Source organism: Dromiciops gliroides, chromosome 6 (genome assembly GCF_019393635.1).
Source record: "Dromiciops gliroides isolate mDroGli1 chromosome 6, mDroGli1.pri, whole genome shotgun sequence".
In the NCBI taxonomy this organism is placed as follows: domain Eukaryota; kingdom Metazoa; phylum Chordata; class Mammalia; order Microbiotheria; family Microbiotheriidae; genus Dromiciops; species Dromiciops gliroides.
The window spans coordinates 200,585,174-200,607,905 of NC_057866.1; positions in this window are offsets into that span (position 1 = coordinate 200,585,174).

Genomic DNA, 22,732 nt, shown 5'->3' on the forward strand with positions numbered 1-22,732 from the left:
ATATTTATTTATTTATTTTTAAAATTTTGAAAACTATCTTTCAAAATAATTGCTTTATTTTACACATTATTTCAAATAGTGTATATGAAACCATTATTTTTGTGCTAGGCTCCCTTCTTGGTGCTTCAGTTACAAAGGTGCTGCATTTACCCGGATGAAATAAAATAAAAGATGCTGCCTATACAGAGGTAATCCGCTAAAAATGCAATCCTTAAGATGCAACAGGAAACTGAGTGAAAGGTTTCTTCTTTTGGTTTGCTCTCCTAGAAGAGAAATAGTTGAGCTTTTCCTTAATTGTGGGGTCCATAGTCTGGAAACTATTAGTCTATAGGCTGTCACCAGCCATAAGAACATGCTCATTTCTCTCATCACCCTGTCCACAAAGAGAGTCTGCTGCTACAAGTGCTCCCAGATAAAACAGCCAGAAGTAAAAATGTGCCTAGTTTCTAGTAAGAACTATCCCACACAAAAGTATCTCAGGAAAAGGGAAGTCTCCCACTTGTTCTATACCTTCATACTTCCCCTCACTCTAGCTATCAAAGGTCTGAGAGCTAATTCTCCCAGCAAAGCTTGCACTTACATTCAGTCAACTAAAGGTTAAATCCCTTCAATTTTCTTTAACTAGCATTTCCTTCTTACAAAATGGCATGAACTTGTAATGTTATTATTAAAAAAGGAAAGATTAGTAGAATCTTCCCTTTTTCTGGTTTATCAAGGAAACCACGTCTGACTATTCTTTATCATTCTAAGTCTTCTTGTTGCTGTGCAATCCATCCCAGAGAGGATGAAGAGTAAATGGGTGTAATGGATGAGGTCAGGTCGGGAAAACAAGAGAGATGTTGGGCTTTTCTTTTCCCCTGTATTTAATTCATAATTACTTTTGGTAGGCTTATGTATGATCAGTTGAAGGACCTAGGGATGTTTGGAATATTTGAAGTTTGGAGGAAGTCTCTGTGGTTTGAAGAAGAGAAGATTAGAGTAGGTGGGAGGAGTGAGATAGCTATCTTCATAAATTTCAAAAATTGTATATTGAGAAATATTAATCTTACTTTTTTACCCAAGAAGACAGAACTATGAGAAATCAGTGTTGTAGAGAGGCCAATTTAGAATTGATGGGAGGAAAAAGTTTCTAACACCTACTGCGGTCCAAAAGTAGAATGGGTTGATTTTAAAGCTCTATCCTATCACTCCCCTTCCTAGAGCAAGAATGTTATTATTACTGGACGTCTTTGAGCAGTGGCTATATAGTCACTTGAACTACCAGGAATATGTGGAGAGGATTTCTTTTCAGTTAAGCTTTGGACTAGATGACATTTGAGTCAACAATTTATGGCCTTTCGATTTGAGATTGTGTGTTATTCATACTGTCTCACAAATGTGGGGTGTTCAGGGAGGACTATCACTTCTTACATGAGGTCTTTCTGGGCCCTTTTAAGGGCTACTCACCCATCTTTGGTGTCCAACTATCATCTAACCCTTGCTTGTGGCTCCAAGAAACTATAGTGTGTGCAGTTGCCACACCCTGGTAAAATTGTCTTGGGACATGAGCTAAACCAGGTTGAGGGTAACCAATAGGCTTCTAACCTGTCAGTGAGTTAGGGATATGTCTACCCCAACCATGTGAAGACATCCCCCAGTCTAATGGGCAGATGAAAACAATTTGTTCCAATAGTCATGAAGGCAGCTGAAGCAAGTACTGTAGAATGCTTAGAGCTTGGTCAGACATCAAAGAGGCCAAGGTCATCCACTGCATTCCTGGCCACTGTCAGTCATCTTGACTTTTGTCTTGCCACTGGACTTTGATGACCCAGGAGGTGAGAGTGAGACTGATGACTATGTGCAACTCAGCCTCACTTAAATCCAATTCATGCACAAGTCGTCAACCTGTGATGTCATCGGTCTTCTATAAAAGTGAAGTTAGAACAAAAGTTTCACAAGTACTTCTTCCCAACATCTCTTTTCAGTCTATCTCTACTAACAAATGAAGTAAATTGAACAACCACAATATATTATCAAGCTTTTTCCTGTTAATAGTAGATAGTTAACAAAATTGTCATTGCCAAATTCTCATTTAACAGAAAATATTAGCTATGATGACATCCTTCTCTCTTCTCATTCTCTCTGGAGAATTAAATACAGATTCCCTAGGAACCATTAGGAGCTTCTGAAAATTTGGATTCACCTGGGATGGGGAAGGATAATTTGTCCAATATCTGTAATTGACAGTCCTCCATGTTTTCTTTAGTTCCAATCAGAGCCTTATAAGATTAAGTTAGGTGAGACGCAGAATATCTTGCTAATATCTGAAGAAAGGAATGTCTAATCCCATTTCAGTAGTGAAAAAATGCTCTTGCCAAGCTTTGCACATGTAGGGTGTAGGGGAAGGGATCTAAAGACCTATTATTGAGCTGTGGAAATGATAACGTATTTTAAAGTGAGACTGCAGTTATCCCATCTGCAAAGAGAATCCTATTGGCTTGTTTTGGAGGATAGTGGTGGAAGAATTGAGGCAATGACCAAGAGCACAACTGAAACTAACTCTATTTTGTTAATTTATGAGGTAAGTAGGCACAATAAACATGTTCTTGGATATGACTCTGATATTTGGAGGCTTCTTGGTTGGGGACAAATGATAGATATTAAGAGAAAGGAAACTCTCATCTATCATTTCAATCCTAGAACCCAGATATATGATGTAAAATGACCTCTAATCTCCAGTCGGTTGTGTAGGGAAAATGGTGTGAAGCCCTCATGTTCATTGAGAGCTTTGGGTGTTATGGATAGACAAGAGAAGATAGAATCTGGAAGATGAGGAGATTTATAGCCTGATAAGCAGGAGATAATACAAGTTAAATGTTAGGAAAACATATTAAGAAGACAACAGCAGAATGACTGCACCTAATAATTCCAGCCAAATTTGGCTAATAATACCAGCTCAATGACCAGAGTGGCAGAGTATGGAAGCAGCTTTTTCCAGAAGATTATGAACAATAGTTTTATCAGTAGTAGTTACATTAGTAAAAGGACAAAATATTTTTTTAAACAACTTTCTCAACAAGTGACTAAATATATTTCTGTGGGGACTTTAGCTTATGGTGATTTGCCTGCTTAACAGCATATAATCTTGGATGACTTTTCTTGAATTTCAATCAATTACATTTTTGATGCACTGTGGTCTGTAAAATGACAAGCTGGGGATTTAGTTCAAACGTGAGCTAAACAGTGGAGAGTTGGAGTGGAACATTGCCCAGGTTTCTTGCTAGATGTTGAAGATGTCTCAAAAAGTAACCAAATTACATTTGATAGTCTGGTTGTAACAATTTTCCCTTATAAAATTCTAAGTGTATATATAATAAAAAATCTGAAATTCGAAACCCCTCCACATCTATGAAGATATTTCTACTATCTACCAAAACTTCTGCAAAGAGAAATCTCTTCTTACATTGACCCATGAGAACAATCCCAAACAGGCTGTGAGTGCACAAATAATTCCTGTCTTTATAGTCAACCTTGTTTCTTTTATTAAATTTGGATTTCATTTTTCTTCTTTCAGAACTTCATAGGCTAGTGATCATTATTCTTAAAAAATATGAATTACTGATAAGGGGTTTGGAGGGACTTGTAGGAGCAATAGGGAGGCAGGGAAAATGTTTCCAACTCTGCCTCTTCATCTCCAAGATTGCTAAATTTCTTTTTTTATTTTGAGATTTATTGAGGAAATTTATATGACCGTGGTGAGAGTTGCAAGGGGCATGACAAGAACTGAATGAACTCAATTATTTTCAGTTCAATTAAATTCAATAAAATTATTTCTCTAGTATTCAAGTACTGTAACTAATAATAATAAAATAGCATGCACTTATGTAATATGTTAAATGTATTATATGAATGGATTCTTAAAATATTCCTGTGAGTTAGATGCTATTTTTATTACCTTTATTTTGAAGATGAGAATATTGATACTTTTAGAGATAAAATTACTCCCACAGGGTCACAAAGCAAGTAACTGTCTGAGGCAGTATTTAAAGTAGGTGTCTCTCTATCCATTCTACCCCTTAACTGCTTAAATAGATCTCTTTTGGGCTTTATAGCTAAACTCCTTAAAAAGGTTGGCTACAACAGATACCTGCACTTTCTTTGCTTTCTACTTAATGCCTTATAATCTGGCTTCCAACTTTATGATTCCACCAAAATTTCTCCCTCCAGAGTTACTAATGATCACTTATTTGCCAAATACAATGGCCTTTTCTCAATGCTCATTCTCCTTGGCTTCTCTGAAGCCTTTGATGCTGTTGATCAGTTTCATCTTCTTAATACTCTCCTCTCTAGGTTTATGGGACATCAGTCTCTTACTTGTTTGACTACTCCTCTGTCTTCTTTGCTGGATCCTCCTCCAAATCATGTCCTTGAATAATAGGTGTCCCTTCTGGGTTCTTTCCTGGGATGTCTTCTCTTCTTACTCTACGTTACTTCATTCGGTGACCTTATCAACTCACATAGTTGTAATTGTCATCTTTATAGTTATGATTTTCATATCATCCTATCCTTCCACAGACTCTCTGCTTTCTTCCAATCTCACATCTCTAACTGATTTTCGGACATCTAGAATTGGATACTCAGGAGCCAACTTTAACTTAATATGTCCAAAGTAGAACTCATTATGTTTCCACCTAAGCTTTCCCCTCTTACTATCATCTTTATTACTGTATAGGTAACTCAATCTTCTCATCCCTTAAAATCACAATATAGGAGTTACCCTAGATTCCTTACAATCTCCATATCTAAGCTGTTGCCAAGGTCTATCAATTTAACCTTTGCAACATCTGTCAAATATGCCCCCTTCTCTCTTCCAACACTGTTCTCACTTTGGTGTAGGCCCTTATCACTTCACTTCTGCACTACCCAGTAGATCACCCAGTGGTAGAAGGAGGTCACACCTCTTCTTTATCTTTAGCCACTGTCCAAATCTCTTCCTTTTTCTTTTATGAAAAAAAAATGGATGAGAGACTGGAAATGTAGCTACTAGGGGATGAGAAGCAGCTATTCTTATCTTTTGGAGTAATTGCTGCCATGATGACTGGTAAGGGGCAGTGTTTTGGAATGGAACAGCAACTGGTGAATCACATCATTGAAATAAATGTTGATAGCTATACCATCATTGTCTATGTATTTGTGTCTGTTTCTCTATCTGTTTTTGTATCTGTACATATGCATGTACATGTCCTTATTCCTATTCTGCTACCTATCTCTATGCCTATAAGTTGGCTTGTACCTATCTCAGGGATCTATCTACATATACATATATGCAATATATATGTCTCCATCTGTATACCTATTTCCAGATCTAGTTTTAACACCTATATCCATTAGATATGTATAGCTGTCCATATCTATTGCATCACAATCTATATATTATCTATTCCATTATGGACAATGATTGTTATCTGTTCCAGATACCAATAAAAATGGAGCTATAACACCACATTTCTCCTATTTTTTATTGATTAACAGAGAAATAGAAAAAATGTCTATTTCATGTATTGAATAGGGCATTATTTTATTATTTGCTGTTTCTAGCAAAGGCCTCATTTCTAAAATATATCAGGAACTAAATCAAATTGATAAGAAACCAAGTTATTCCCCAATTGAGAAATAGTCAAAGGATATGAACAGTTTTCTGATGAAGAAATCAAAGCTACATATGGCCATGTAAAAAAATGCTCTAAATCACTATTGATTAGAGAAATGCAAATTAAAACAACTCTGAGGTACCACCTGACACCTATCAGATTGGCTAATATGACACAAAAGGAAAATAGTAAATGTTGGAGAAGCTGTGGAAAAATTGGAACACTAACGCATTGTTGGTGGAGCTGTGAACTTATCCAACCATTCTGGAGAGCAATTTGGAATTATGCCCAAAGGGCTTTAAAGCTGTACATACCCTTTGACACAGGAATACAACTATTAGTTCTTTTTCCCAAAGTGATCATAAAAAGGGAAAAAGACCCACATGTACAAAAATATTTATGGCTTCTCTTTTTTTGGTGGCAAGGAATTGGAAAATGAGGGGATGACCATCAGTTGGGGAATTGCTAAAAAAGTTGTGGTATATGAATGTAATGGAATACTATTGTGCTTTAAGAAATGATGAGCAGGCAGATTTCAGAGAAACCCGGAAGGACTTGCATAAACTGATGCTGAGTGAGATGAGCAGAAGCAGGAGATCATTGTACACCCTATCAACAACATTATGTGTTGTTCAACTGTGATAGACTTAACTCTTCTCAGCTGTACAATGGTCCAAGATATTTCCAAAGAACTCATGAGGGAAAATGCTCTCCAAATACAGAAAAAAAGAACTATGGAATCTAGATGCAGATTGAACCATACTATTTCTGTTTTTCTTTGTTTGTTTTTATTTTTATTTTTTGAGGTTTTTCCTTTTTTGCATTTATTCTTTTTTCACAGCATGACTAATGCAGAAATGTTTAAGGTGTTTGTACATATATAACCTATATCAAATTGCTTGCTTTCTTTGGGAGGGAGGAGGGAGGGGGCAGAGGGAGAAATATTTGAAACTAGAAATCTTATAAAAACAAATGTTGAAAACTATCTCTACATGTAAGTGGAAAATTATAAAATACTTTTATGAGGAAAAAATACTTAATAAACATTCCTATATAATTGGCAATGGACAGCAAGAACAATTATAAGTCAGTGTGCAAGAAGTCAAATATGGTTCTTTGTTCTTCATTCTTGAAAAAGATTTTGACATTGGGGTGATGTCACGACTTGCAGTGAAATGGATTTAAGTGAGGGAGGGCTGTTCAAGGTCACCAACCTCATTCTTTCTGGGTCCAGTGGCAATATATCTGTATCTCTATCTATCTATCTATCAATCATCTATCTATCATCCATTTATATTAGGATTACCAGAGATGGTCCTGGATGTTTAAGTGAATTGAGGTTAAGTGACTTGCCCAGGGTCACACAACTAGTAAGTGTCTGAGGTGAGATTTGAACTCAGGTCCTCCCACCTTCAGGGCCAGTGCTATTTTGACTATGTCACTTAACTACCCCAGGAAGTAAAATAAGAGGAATATGAACATAATGCTGCATGTGAGAAAATTACTAAACTATATTAGAACTTGTTATCCTTAATAGGGAAAAATAGTACAACTCATGGTACTTTTTTTTTTTTGTGGGGCCATGGGGGTTAAGTGATTTGCCGAGGGTCACACAGCTAGTAAGTGTCAAGTGACTGAGGCCAGATTTGAACTTAGCTACCCCTGAATTCAGGGCCGGTGCTTTATGCACTGCACCAAATAGCTGCCCCATCATGGTACTTTTTGTTTTTTAATGCAATTGAATTTTATTTTCCAAAATATATCTAAAAACAGATTTTAACATCAATTAAAAAAAAAAAACTTTGTGTTTCAACTTCTCTTCCTCATCCATTCCCACCTCACCCACTAGAATTCAAGCATTTCAAAATAAGTTATACATGAGTAGTCATGGAAAACTTTCACATATTAGCTAGCTTGTGAGAGAAAACAGTCAAAAACCCCCAAAACTTCAGATTGAGGAATTGTCAAAGAGGAGGAAAAAAATGGAAAAAAATGTGTTTACATCTGTTTTCAGATACTATCAGTTCTTTCTCTGTAGATGGGTTGCCATTTTCATAAGTCATTCAGGGTTATATTGGATCATTGCCTTGCTGAAAATAACCACATGCTTCCCAGCAGATCATCTTACACTATTACTGTTATTTTCTATACTGTACATTTCACTCTGCTTCAGCTCATCTAGGTTTTTCCAGGTGTTTCTGATAGTATCCTGTTCATCATAACCTGTATATAGTACCTTAACCTTGACAGAGAATTTTCTTCATAATAGCCCAGCAAAGTAGGTACCATACATTTTGCCATTATAATCAATCACCATAACTATTTCCCTCCATCCTATTCCCTTCCTATGACATTTACTCTATTTTCTATCTTCTTTTAACCTGTTCCTCCTCAAAAGTGTTTTACTTCTAACTGTCCCCTCCCCCACTCTGCACTCCCTTTTTTTTCACCCTTCCTTCCTTATCCTCTTCCCCTCCTAATTTCCTGTAGGGTTAAATAGATTACTCCTACCAATTGGGTGTGAATGTTATTTCCTCCATGAGCCCACTCTGATGATATTAGGGTTTTTGAGGTAATTCTGTGTCCTAAATTTTCTTTCTCCCTCCCTCCCTCCTCAACTCTCCCTATGAAATCAAGTAATTCAGTAAGTCATACTTGTGCAGTAATGCAGAACATCTTTACCTTCCTTGAAAGTGTTTTGCTTTTTATTGCTCTCTCCTTCAATCCGCCCCTCTCTCAGGGCAAAAATATATTACTATACCTACTTGAGTATGCATGTTAGTCCTTCTTTGAGCCAATTCTGATGATATTAAGGTTCACTCACTCCCCAATTCCTTCCCCCTCTTCTCCCCTCCATAAGATTTTTTCTTGTTTCCTTCATGTGAACCACCTCTCCCCAGAACATTTCTCCTCTTCCCCCTCCCCCAGTCTATTCCTCCTTCACCTCAACCCTATTTTAAAGATGTCATCATGGGTTAGTTAGGTGGCACAGTGGACAATGCACCAGCCCTGGACCCAGGAGGCCCCAAGTCCAAATCTGGCCCCAGACATAAGACACCCCACCCTGTCTGCCCCACAAGGAACAAAACATAAATGCTTTATAGACATCATCCCTTCATATTCAGTTCAGACCTGTGTCCTCTGTGAATTCCTTACTGAGATAGTTCTTATGAGTTTGAAGTATTATCTTCTCATGTAGGAATAGAAATAGTTTGATCTTTTAATATCCCTTGTGAAGTCTTTTTTCCTGTTTACCTTTTTATGCTTTTCCAGGGTCTTGTATTTGAAAGTCAAATTTTCTATTAAGTTCAGGTCTTTTCATAGCAAATTCCTGAAAGTCCTCTTTCTCATTGAAATTCCATGTTTTCCTCTGAAAAATTATACACAGTTTTGCTGGGTATATGATTTTTGGCTGTAGTGCCAGTTCCTTTGCTCTCTGTAATATCATATTCCATGCCCTCCGGTCCTTTAATGCTATATCTTGCTTTATCCTTGTTGGAGCCCCACAGTATTTGAATTCTCTTTTTCTAGCTGCTTGCAATATTTTCTCCTTGATCTGAGAGTTCTGGAATTTGGCTATAATATTCCTGGAGGTTTTCCTCTTGGGCTCTCTTTCAGGAGGTGATCAGTGGATTCTTTCAATTTCTATTTTAGCTTCTGCTTCTAGAATATCAGGGCAATTTTCCCTCACAATCTCTTGGAGGATGGTGTCTAAGGTCTTGTTTTGGTCATGGTTTTCAGGTCGTCCAATGATTTTCAAATTATCTCTCCTAGATTTATTTTCCAGGTCAGCTATTTTTCCAAGGAGATATTGCACATTGCCCTCTATTTTTTCATTCAATTGGATTTGCTTTGCTGTGTCTTGGTTTCTCATAAGGTCACTAGCTTCCATTTGTTCAATCCTAATTCTTAGGCAATTATTTTTATCACACAGTTTTTTAATCTCCTTTTCCATTTGACTTTTCAAACTGTTGACTTTGTTCTCATAACTCTCCTACATCACTATAATTTTTCTTTCCATTCTTTCCTCTCTTTCTCTACATCTTCTTTCTATCTCTCCTACTTTCTCTTCAAAGTCCCTTTTGAGAGCTTCCATGGCCTGAGACCAGTTAATATTTTTCTTGGAAGCTTTGGATGTTGGAGCTTTGACCCTGTTATTATCTTCTTCTTCTGAGGTTGTATTGTGGTCTACCTTTCCCCCAGAGAAGTTTTCAATGGTCTTCTGCTTTCTCTGCCTAGTCATCCTGGCTTAGTATTTCTTGCTTTTTAGCTCCTTATTAAAATGTAGCACTGCTTCCAGGACACATTGTTCATGCTACAGCATGGCCCAGGAGGTGATTGGGCTTTTTCTCAGCCTGCCTGGCCTGTGAGTAATCACGGCCACTTTCTCTTTGACTCGGAAACAGAAGTCTGATTGAACTCTGCTTCTCTGTGGTTGGAAGTTTGGTGTGCTTTTGTCCCTCCCCGACTGGGCCACCACCACTCGATTCAGGCCACTGGTTCAGACCCAGGGCTCTTTGCCTCAACTCCAGTAGATACTGCCTCCACTTCACCCCAGCCTACCACCGAACCCCCTGACCAGTCCGTGATCAGAGCCTCAGAAGCTGCTGGTGCTGAAGACTCTGACATGTGCTGGATGCAGTGTCCCTGGCTGGGTCTGGACTTGCTGAGCTGTTCAGCCTGATCAGTAGGTGACTGGAATTGCCGTCTTTTGCAGAGAAATTGCCTCACTCTGTTCTTATGTGCAGTAGGCTGTTCTGGGTTTTGTTTTTTTTTACCGCATTATTTAGGTGTGAGTGGATGGGTTTATCTGGAGCTTGTGGGAGTCACAGCCTCTCTTCTGCCATCTTCCATGATACTTTTAAAAGACATATTTTCAGAAAATTGCCTGACCATCCATGTTTTGATACAAGTTCCATGAAATAGATAATACTTTACATTTTCTTTCATCATTTGTAATTTTGATCATACTAATGTGCTTTAGTCTTCTTTTTATATATTTCCTTTTCCTCTCCCCCTTATTATTGCTGTTGTCCTTCTTGTTCTTCCCCTTCCTCTTCCTCTTCCCCTTTCCCTTCCCCTTCCCTTTTCTCTTCCCCTTCCCCCTTCCCCTCCTCCTCCTCCTTCTCCTCCTCGTTCTTCTTCTGTTCTACTTCTTGTTCTTCCTCCTTCTCCTCCTCCTTGTCATCCTCCCCCCTCTTCTTTGTTCTTTAGCTGCTGTTCAGTTCAGTCATATCCGATTCTTCATGACTCCATGTACCATACTGTCCATGGGGTATTCTTGGCAAACTTATTTTAATGAGTTACCATTTCCTTCTCCAGTACATTAAGGAAAACAGAGGTTAAATTATTTCCCCAGGAAGGTTACACAATTAATAAGTGTCATAGTGTAGGTCTGAACTCAGGTTTTCCTGAATCCAGAACCAGTGTTCTATCCATGGAGCCACCTAATTGCCTTCCTTCTTCTGAACTTCCCCATTATAAAAATCAGTGACAACTTTCATTTATTTTTTCTACTATGAATTATCCCTTGAGTGCCACTACCTGGTGCCTCATCATTCAAGTGCATATGCTCAGTAATGAATCTGGATTACAAATAGTATGAAAATAAAATTTTTATTTTTAACTGTCACATCACTTAAAGACTGATTATGTGTACTTAGTCAAAATATATACAAACAAGACAGCTGGGCTCTACTTTTGTTTTACCAAACCTAGCAAGAATTTTATTTGCAATAAAGAAACTGAAGGGCCATCAAAGTTGTTTAGAGCCATCTGCTCCTGAAATTAGTTTCATACAGGGTATTTAATCCTTACTAATTCTCATCTAGTTATGATACCAAAAATACTCTATGTTTTTTAAGTATATAGTTGAGTGTGATTAGTTTTGTTAACTGCACACATCTATAACTCCATATCACCTTATATCAAATTTACACGCAATAATTTTATAAATACTTCACACAAGGCAATAAACATGAGTTATGTATGTCAATGAATCATAACACAGGGCTTAGTCTGTCTAACAAGAAGAGGGCATGCTATTGTGAAACATATGGAGGACCACAGCATACGATTTAGCTCATCAAAATACAACTTAACATTTTAGTGTAGTTAAAGGCAAATAAGAATTCTTTAAATAATGAGATAGATTAGGCTTTCATCAATACTACCAATGGGATTCAGGCAATTTTAGCATTACTTTACTTCCCAAGGTTTCCTGGGATAGCAGGAAAACCTTTTAACCCTTTTCCAGTGGAGGTAGATAACACAGTTAATTAAATATAATTCTAGACTTATCTAGAAATTCTGGGCTCAAATCTCACATCAGATATATGTTATGTGTATAATAGTGTAAATAACTTAATATCTCTAATGATCTGTTTCTTTTTCTCTGAAATGGGCATAATAAAAAACCTATTGCACTGAGCTGTTGTAAGGATCAAATAAGGTAATGAATGATCAAATGAAATAGCATGTATAAAGCATTTACTACTCATTCACTCACAACTATTTCCATTATTATGTAGAACACTTTTCAAATTAGAAAAATTAAATACATGAGAAATGTCTTTGGTACTTTGTAGACAGCATCTATCCATTTCTTAGAAAGCCCCTGCAGTTTGTGTACATGTTAAAATAACATTTGTGTGTGTGTGTGAAGCAATTGGGGTTAAGTGACTTGCCCAGGGTCACACAGCTAGTAAGTGTTAAGTGTCTGAGGCCGGATTTGAACTCAGGTCCTTCTAACTCCAGAGCCGGTGCTCTATCCACTGCGCCACCTAGCTGCCCCATTAAAATAACTTTTAATGATATTTTAAAAACTTAAACTTCATTTTACAACAAGCAATTAATGGAAGAGGAATGAAATATATGCAGTATGGTAGTAAATGTATACAAACTAATTCTCTGGGAAAAATGTATAAATGACATGCCTTCCAAAAAAAATATATATTTTTGTAGTGATTACTTATTAATTATTTATTCATTCATTCATTTATGTATTTATTTATTTATTTATTTTACACAATGCAACAAATATTTCCATTATGTAGTATAATTTGGAAAAAAAGATTGTACATGAAACTGCAAATGTTATATACAACTTGCTATTCCATTTAAATATATAATAAAGTCATCATGTACATTTTTTTCTTCCCTTCCCCACAACCTAGAGATGGATACCATTAGACACAAATGTGTATGTATATTTATATATACATGCATACATGTATGTGTATATATGTAAAATCATTCCATACATACTTCTATTTATCAGTTCCCTCATACTTTTAAGTTTAATTTCTATTTTCTCTACCACTTTTTTAAATCTAAACAATCAAGTCTTGATTTATATCATTTATGAATTTCTGAGGCACAAATAGTCTCACTGAAAATTTATCAACTCTGAAGAGCATGAGCTGGCTCTAGCACCTCCCTGAAAATGTCACTCTTGTTCTAGTTTGTCGGTTATTTCTCCCTAAGTTCTACAAATTGTCTCTTAGCTTAGTAAATGGTATGGCTTCTACCTCATTTTTTCCCAAAGACAGAAAATTCTCCTGCTTCTCTGAATAATTCCAAGTCTTTGACATATTTTAATGTGCTATGACTGAAAGAATGAGCAATATTTCTGGTTCACCACTAGTGTGACATTTTGCAAGACCATGTCTAAACAGACTGCACTAACATGTGAACCTTCAATCCCCCAAAAGTTTAGTAATTCGGAAGGATTTTGTTTTGAACTTGAATCTGTAAAAAGCAGTAAAAGAGACCTTCCATTTCTGAAAGGAGCAACTCCATTATTTGGTATAAGCAGAGACAAGAATACATTATACTTATAAAAGAAGTAGTATAAAAACACTTTTGTTCTTCTACGATTTCCTATCTTAGATTTACTTGACCAGACAAATGCTTAGAGAGTGGATTTGTGCATTCAGATGGGGGAATTATCATGAGGTTTAGGAAGTATATTCCTTTTGGTCACACATCACTAAGCCTTAATATTGGTATGTGTTGGATTGGGAAGGAAATGACTTATGAGCATAGAGGAAAGGTAATGAAGAAGCCATTGCAAGTTACACCAGTCAGAAGATATTTTAATTTTCATTAATTGATATTTAATGCATAATTATGACTATTTAAACCTCAAATATTTATATTTTTGCTGGATTTCACTTCATAAAATTGCTCATGATGCAACAATAATGTTTATTGTTCAAAAAAAGTCCTGAAGCAAAATCCAGAGTAGTCTGAGTGAAGTAAAAGAAAAAAATATGTATGTACATATGTATATATATATATATTTATATTTATATATACATATATATACTCACACACACACACACACACACACACACACACACACACATATATATATATATATATATATATATATATATATACAGAGAGAGAGAGAGATTTGTTTTTTATTATCTCTGACATTAACCCAGAAAAAAAAAGTATTTCCAAATATTCTTTTCAATACAAATCTCTCTTCTTGTTATTCAGTCTTTTATCAGTCATGTCCAACTTTCTGTGACCCCATTTGGGGTTTTCTTGGGAAAGATCCTGGAGTGTTTTGCCATTTCCTTCTCCAGGTTATTTTATAGATGAGGCTTAAGTGACTTTCCCAGGATCACACAGCTAGTAAGTGTCTGAGCCCAGATTTGAACTCAGGGAGATTAGTTTTCCTGAATCCAGGCCCAGAAGCACTCTAGATACTATGCCACATAGCAGCCTATAAATCGTTATACTTAGGCCTATGATCTTATATTAAAAAAAAAAAACCAAAAACCAAAAACCAAACCAAAAACAAAACAAACAAAAAAGGGGGGCATACTACTTTGGAAATTTTCCTCTTGAGCCACTGCTTCTGTATACAAGACTTACTGATGATTTTTTCCACCTGCACCATTAAAAAATAGCTTCTCCATTTCCTAAAGATGCCAAAATAAAAGTGAATGCAAATTAAATATTGTTTTTAGCATTCTGGACTTCTTTTGAGACATCTGGACTAGGCTGTGAAAGGATTTATAGTGGGGAGAGAGAGGGGGGAGGAGAATGTTTTTGCATGTGCATGTTTGTATCAATCAGGTAGAATAAGCATTCTATGTATGTTCAATATCTAGCACAAATAATTTATTTCACTTAATCAACCCCCCTCCAAAGTTGAAAAAGTTGCCTTATTTTTCTGATATTCGATATGTTCTCTATTATAGATCTTTTTTTTCTTACACTATGGCTCCATGATTTCATTTGAGTTAGAGGAGTTTCCTTCATCAACACAAATTAACAACTAATTTGCAATTTAATGTCCAAAGGAATAGTTAAGGGCACTAAAAGGTTAAGCTCATGGATCTTTCCAGACTTGGAAAGGGCCTTAGATATTAGGAATTTATTTTTTTCATTTTACTGATGAGGAAACTGAAGAACAGAAAGATTAAGTTCAAAGTCACTCAGGTAGTTAATGGCAGGACTGGCATGTATCAGCAATTTGACTTGAACTCAGTTCTTTCCAACTCCAAGGCCAGCTATCTATCCGCCATATCATTGTGGTACCTAGTCTATATTAAACATATCTTAATTAAAGTAATTATAAATTAAATTATTGTACATATACACTATAATGTACTGTCTATACTAAACATTTTCATTCAGTATGAAGGTTCTGAATTTACTTTCAGACCTTTATTACTACCTCTTTATAGACTTCAGTTATAAGTACTATAATTTATATACTACATAGACAGTACATTTTGTAGGAGTCCAGACGACAGTGCTCCCACTACAAGTATTTCTTGAGGCAATGCTAATTAACAAGAAATATTATGAAACCTTTTATAAGTAATAATATGGTTTCCATAGAATCTTCATATTTGTGAACATTCCTTGCTTTCCATAGCATATTTTTTATTAGAAGTTTTTGAATTACTGTGATGGCCAAATTAGCAATGTATTAAAACAACTGAAGGCATATCAGGTTTTATTAAATTCCTCCTTGTGACTTCTCTAAAGGCAGGGGATTGTACTGAAGGAAGATTCTAAATACAGGTAAAAGCTAGTGATTGAACAAATACAAATGACATAAAAATGGGACATTGTGCTTAACAGTCTAATCCACTGATTATTTCTCATTGTACCATTTACATATCATTTGGGGTGCTTTTTGTATTTGTGCATTTTGTACTCCACAAAAATTTTTTTTGAGACATAATTCAAACTACTAGATTGGATGTGGTATAAACATGAGCAGATCCAAATTTATTTATTTATTATGTTTCTATTAGCACTGTAATCTTAGGCAAAAGAGCAATTCATACTGTGAAGCTCTCATACTCCCTTTCTTTTTTCTCTTCTGTTCTGTTCTGTTCTGTTCTGTTCTCTTCTCTTCTCTTCTTTTTCTCATGAGTAAAAGCTTCCTGAATTTTTAACATCTTCACTTTTTAAACTCTGAGAAGTCCACATTCCCAGGAACTGATATTTCTTCTACTCCAGTTTTCAGACTCAAAGCATGTTTGAGCAGAATACCTATCAAGTTGAGGCAAATGATTTCTTTCAGAACCTACCGGGCCTCAGTTTCCCTCTTGAAATTGAAGGGATAGGGCAGATGTCTTCCAGCTCTCAATGTCGAAACATCCATGGAAATTTCCAAAGTAAAAGGCATTAACATTCTGGTTGCTCACTGTTAGGACAGAGTTTATAAGAAGAAAGGCTGATGGGAGAACATTCATGTATATTAATGAAAGCGATTATGAAAAAAAATTGAAATTTGCAGAAAATTAACCCATTTTCCTTAGAGTTAGGAGAACATAATCTTGTGTTTCTCCACAAACCTGTGCTTCAGTTGTTTCTGATGGCTCCCTGAGGGTAAATCAAAAGTTAAAAATCTATCATTTGGGGCATCTAGGTGGCGCAGTGGATAGAGCACCAGCCCTGGAGTCAGGAGTACCTGAGTTCAAATCTGGCCTCAGACACTTAACACTTACTAGCTGTGTGACCCTTGGCACGTCACTTAAATCCAATTTCCTCACTAAAAAAAAAAAAAAAAAAGAAAAAAAAAAGAAAATCTATCATTTAGATCGGAGGATTCAAAGAGCTCCTATGAAATGAATTGTTTTCCTTGGATTTTCCCCTTTCTCTTGGAACAACCATTGTTTTTTTAAAAGGTTTTTATTGTTGCTGTTTTAAAAAAATTTCCCAATCTGCATTTCTCTACCAAAAAAAAAAATGAAGTATCCAGATCTGACTGAGTACAAAGGAGAAAAATTTCCTCACCATATAAAAGCTATAGGTAGCCAATAGTTAAAGGAATTAAACTGCTACCAGGTATCAGTTAATTAAGTTAATTGATTTCCCCCTCAATAGCAAGCTGCAGTATCTTTAATACAATAGGATTGTATTAAAGAGAGAGTTAAATTTAGACAATTTGAGCAAGTTGAAATTATCAATTACGCGGACCTTTGGGTGTAAGGACATTCTTATTTTTTAATGACTTTAGTTCTGTTCATATGATTATTGCGACATTATTTAGCCATTTCTCCTCTTAGTGAATTGCAAATTATGTTCTGCAATTGTGATGATATTATAATTGGGGAGGGGTCAGATATTTGTATCATCTTTGGTATATTTTGACAAAGCACAATTAAAAAAACAGCTTTCTATAGGGAACAATAAAACAAATGAAAGAAAATGTCCCACAAAATATTTCCCTTTTGCTATCCCCTGTTAATATTTTTATGAGCCTCTTAAGCTTATCTAAGAGATTTTTAATGCAGCAGGGTACATTATTAGTCCTGTATTTTTTTTTTTTTTGCACAATATCATACATTCCGGTCTTTATCACAGTGGGAACAATAAAATAACAGACTGCAATGCATTAGCATCATAAAGAAAATGTAATAAATGGCTTTATAACTGTAGTAAAAGTTGCATGAGCCCCAGCAGCTGTAACAGAGATGTTGCCACAGCAGCATTTTATGACCTAATGGCACTCAGTGGGCTGATAATATTATGTGTGTGCGTAATGCCAGCAGTTTCCAAGGCCTAGATTTCAATTCAGATAAATAATTGAAAGCACTTTTAGACTTTTCCATAAAATGTTTAATAAGAGATCAAATCCTCCCTCCCTGTAGTGGAAAATTAAATAGTTTTTACGGGAGTATTTTATGATGAGATCCTAACTGCTATCTGTGGGGAAGCGGTCTTTTTTAAACATAGTAGTTACAAATAAAAGATACTTGAAGGAGTTCTTGTTGTCTTCATTTTTGAATAGCAGTTGTCAAGAATAAAAGTTTCCCTCCCTCCCTTTTCCACTCTGGGCCTTTCGACTTGGACTAGAATAAGAAGATTGATTGAAATGCGTGGAGTCTGGTGTAAATGCAGAGCCCTGCATCCAGGAGGGTTCAGTGGGAAAAGGACAGGAGGACTCCAAGAGTCAATCTTTTGAAAAAGACAGGATGGATAATCATATACTGTAAATGTGCAATTCACCAAGGGTTCTTTATGCAGTTAAAAAAAAAGAAAAAGAAGTGAGAACTATTTTCCCATCTCATTCACAGAACAGATGAGATGTGAAATGAGTGCTATCTGAGTGGATGAAAATTTCATGTAATGTACAATCTGGGAGACTGGGCCTCTATTTAAAAAAGAGAAAACAAAAATTCATTTTTTTCTTAACCTCTTTTTCAAAGGGAACTTTTAATGGCTACTCTGTCTACTATATATAAGCTCACCTGACCCTCCTCCCCCAATTTTTAAAAAAGAGGAATGAATGTGTAAGTTTTCCTGTTTACTAAATGGTACTTTTTTTTTCCTTCTAGCAAATAAATGCCTATACTCATGTGAGTCTGCAGGGAATCAATGTTCTTACTCTATCAACTGAACTGAAGGGTCCTAATCAATTATTATAAACATTTGCAGTTGCTTGCTCCATATGGTGCACGACGCCCGTCCATCTCTCACACTCAGCATCCATAGGGCGTTCTGATAGTGTGATTGATGGGAGAGGACAAAACCATGTAAAAGTTCTATTTCCCCATAAAGAGAAAAGTCTTTTTGAAAATGCTCTTTTGAGAATGACTTACCTGAAGATAAAGTCAAGAAAAACCACCTACCCTTAAAGAATTTACTCTGAAGTGTACAAAATGCCACCTTTTCTTCTATTCCCTCACCCTCTTTCAGTCTCCTAAGCCCATTGAAAGTAGTAAGAGAAGAGAAAATGTGATTACCATTGATCTAGGTACTAGGTGCTCTTGAGGATTCCAAAGGATATTACAGCTTATTGAACCAAGCTCTTCTGTCCCGAGAAGATAATTCTTCTCTATCATTTCTTATGATTATATTTATGATAGCTTGCCAGCTCAAATGGTGATATATATATAGTCAGAGAAGTGGGATGCTGGTTACATTTGCCATCATTATTAAAAATGTAAATTGTGAACAAACATTTTCACTTGAAGGAAACAATCTAACCATTGACAAATTTAACACAGATTTTAGGGGTTCAATTTCAGAATTCATATATGGGCAAAGCCTGTAATACAGTAACACAAGTACTTCATTTGGAGTTAGAAGAAATCAGAGGACCTGAGATTATTTCTATCTCTTCTATGAAATATCTACGAGGGGTGGCAAGGTGGCGCAGTGGATAAAGCACTGGCCCTGGATTCAGGAGGACCTGAGTTCAAATCCAGCCTCAGACACTTGACACTTACTAGCTGTGTGACTGTGGGCAAGTCACTTAACCCCCATTGCCCCCCCCAAAAAAAAACCCAAAGAAATATCAATGAGAGAGCAGATAGGTGGTGCAGTGGATAGAGTACCAGCTCTGGAGTCAGGAAGACCTGAGTTCAAATCCATTCTCAGACACTGGACACTTACTAGTTGTGTGACCCTGGGCAAGTCACTTCACCCCAATTGCCTCACCCCCCCCACTCAAAAAAATCTATGAGATCTTGGGAATTCACTGCTACTGTCTGGGCCTCAATTGCTCATGTATAAAATAAAATAAACTATAAAATAAGGTTCCTTATGGATCTAATTCTTTTTCTGCCATACCATACATATTGGATAATTGGTTCAATCAACAGATTATAAAATTTATTATCTTTTTCATTGTATTGGCAACATTCGAAGGGCCACACTATAAAAGCTATTAATAATAGCGGCTATATAGTGCTTTAAGATATACAGAACATTTTACAAATATTATGTCATTTTCCCTACAAAAATTCCTGGAAGGTAAGGGCTATTATTTTTCCCATTTTATACATAAGGAAACTGAGTGCCAAAGAGATTAAACAACTTGCCTAGGATCATACAGCTAAGTAAGTGTCTGAGGCAGAATTTGAACTCAGCGCTTCTTAACTCCAAGTCTAGTAGTGTTTTATTCTCCTGCTGCCTAAAAAATATAAGATATGTTAACACAAACACGAAATCAATGTGGCGAAACCTGCCAAGTACTCTGCCCTTGAGGCACCTGTCATTTCACAGGAATATAATTCTAAATGAAAAATTCTTGTTTGCTGATCTACCAATAGGACCTTATATGTTGTTACAATAGCCTATTTTACCTCTTCCTATCTTCACCACCAGGCATATACTGCTTCAGAAGCTTTGGTTAATCTGCCTGGGCAGGAAACTTGAGTTCAGCAGCTTAGTTTTTATGGCCTGCATATTTTAAACTGATGTTCCTGATACCTAGGTCTCCATGACAAACAGTGTATTTGAAAGTGTAACAAAAACACTAACAACCAGGGTGTGTGTGTGTGTGTGTGGGGGAATCCTTACCAAAGTAATTAAAGGAGAATTCACTTTAGATTTCACCCTCAGGCAGAGCCAAGATTGCATATGGTGTAGGGGAGGCCACCTGGTTAAACTCTCAACATTCCCCTCCAAACAACTTTAATATAATGCCTCAAATACAATTTTAGAGTGACAGAGCCAACAAATGGTTGGAGTGAGACATTTTTATAGCCTATGAAAATGTATGAGGTTAAGAGGAGAAATTATGACACCAGGGTGGAGGCCTCTTTGGAGACCAAGTATTTGGGGCAGCTACAGCCGCTACAGTAGCAGCAGCATATTTGGGAACACACCTCTAGGGATCCTAAGGGGGTTGGACAACTTGTCAAAAAGAAATTATAAGGGACTCTTTGCTGGTACTAGGAACAGCTGGAGATGGTTGGCAACTCTATTGCTTAGAGGAAATTTTGAGTCACAGTTCCGGAGTGGAGAGGACCATGAGCACTTGTGGCTTCAGAATACCTGTGGACCTTACTGGGTAAAGACCATAGCACAGACCAGGAGAATGGTAACCACACATCTCTCAGGATCACATAGATTTGGAAGTACCAAAAACTGCAGATACCCAGAACTAGCTATGAAAACTGTAGTACAATAAAGTCTGAAGTTTGGAAGAGTGTATCTCCACACTATACTGGGGAAATAAGCAAACAAAAACAACAAGAATAACAACATTTGACCATAAAAAGCTATTACTGTGGGAGGGAAGACTAAGTCATAAACTCAGAAGAAGACAATAATGTGAAAACAAATACAGTCAAAGCCTCAAAGAATAAAAAAAATGGTAATTGGACACAAACTCAATAAGAATTCCTAGAAGGTTTAAAGAAAGAAATGAGTGGTAGAGGAAAAATTAGGGAAAGAAATGAGGGTGATACAAGACAATTATGAAAAGAGAATTAATAGCTTGGTAAAAGAGGCCCAAAATACTGAAGAAAATAACACTTTGAAAATAGAATTAATTAAATGATTAAAAGGAGGCACAAAAATCAACTAAAGAGAAGACTTCCATAAAGAATTTGTCAAGGGCACCTAGGTGGCACAGTGGATAAAGCACCAGCCCTGGATTCAAGAGGACCTGAGTTCAAATCTGGCCTCAGACATTTGAAACTTACTAGCTGTATGATGCTGGGCAGGTCACCTAACCTTAATTGCCCCCCCAAAAAAAAACTAATTTGTCAAATGGAAAAGGAGATTAAAAATTCTGGAAGAAAACGACTCCTTAAAAAGCAGAATTGACTAAATAGAAAAAGAAGCAAAAAATTTCACTAAAGAAAATCTTTCATAATTAGAATTGGGCAAGTTAAAGCTAATGACTCCATTAAACATTAAGAAATAATAAAACAAAGCCAAAAATTAAAAAAAGAATAAAAATTAAAATATCGCAAGAAAAACTGAATTGGAAAACAGTTTGAAGAGAAAAAAATTAAGAATTATTGTATTACATGGAATCCACGATCAAATAAAGAACTTAGACATCATATTTCAAGAAATTATCAGGAAAAACTTACTAGATATCTTAGCTTCAGGAGACAAAATAGAAATTGAAAGAATCCACTTATCACCACTTGAATGAGATTCCCCCAGAACATTATAGCAAAGCTCTGGAGTCCCCAGGTCAAAGAGAAAATACTTCAAACAGCCAGCAAGAAACAATTCAAATATAATGGAGGCACAGTCAGGATCACACAAGATTTTGGGGCTTTAACTTAAAAGGAGCAGAGGGTTTGGGATATGATATTCCAGAAGACAAAGGAGCTAGGATTACAACCAAGAATGACCTACCCAGAAAAACTGATTGTAATCTTTCATGGGAAAAATTGATATTTAATGAAACAGAGAACTTCCAAACATTGTATTTTTTTAAATTATAAAAGTATTTTATTATTTTCCAGTTACATGTAGAGATAGTTTTCAACATTTATTTTTTTTTTTGGTGTTTTTTTTTTTAGTGAGGCAATTGGGGTTAAGTGACTTGCCCAAGGTCACACAGCTAGTAAGTGTTAAGTGTTTGAGGCCAGATTTGAACTCAGGTACTCCTGACTCCAGGGCTGGTGCTCTATCCACTGCGCCACCTAGGTGCCCCTCAACATTTATTTTTTATAAGATTCCTAGTTTCAAAATTTTCTCCCTCCCTTCCCTCCTTTCCCCCTCCCCAAGACAGCAAGTATTCTGATATAGGTTATATATGTACAATCATATTAAACATATTTCTGTATTAGTCTTGCTGTGAAAAACTTCAAAAAAAGAAAAACAACAGAACCAAAAACAGAAGAAATAGTATGGTTCAATCTGCATCC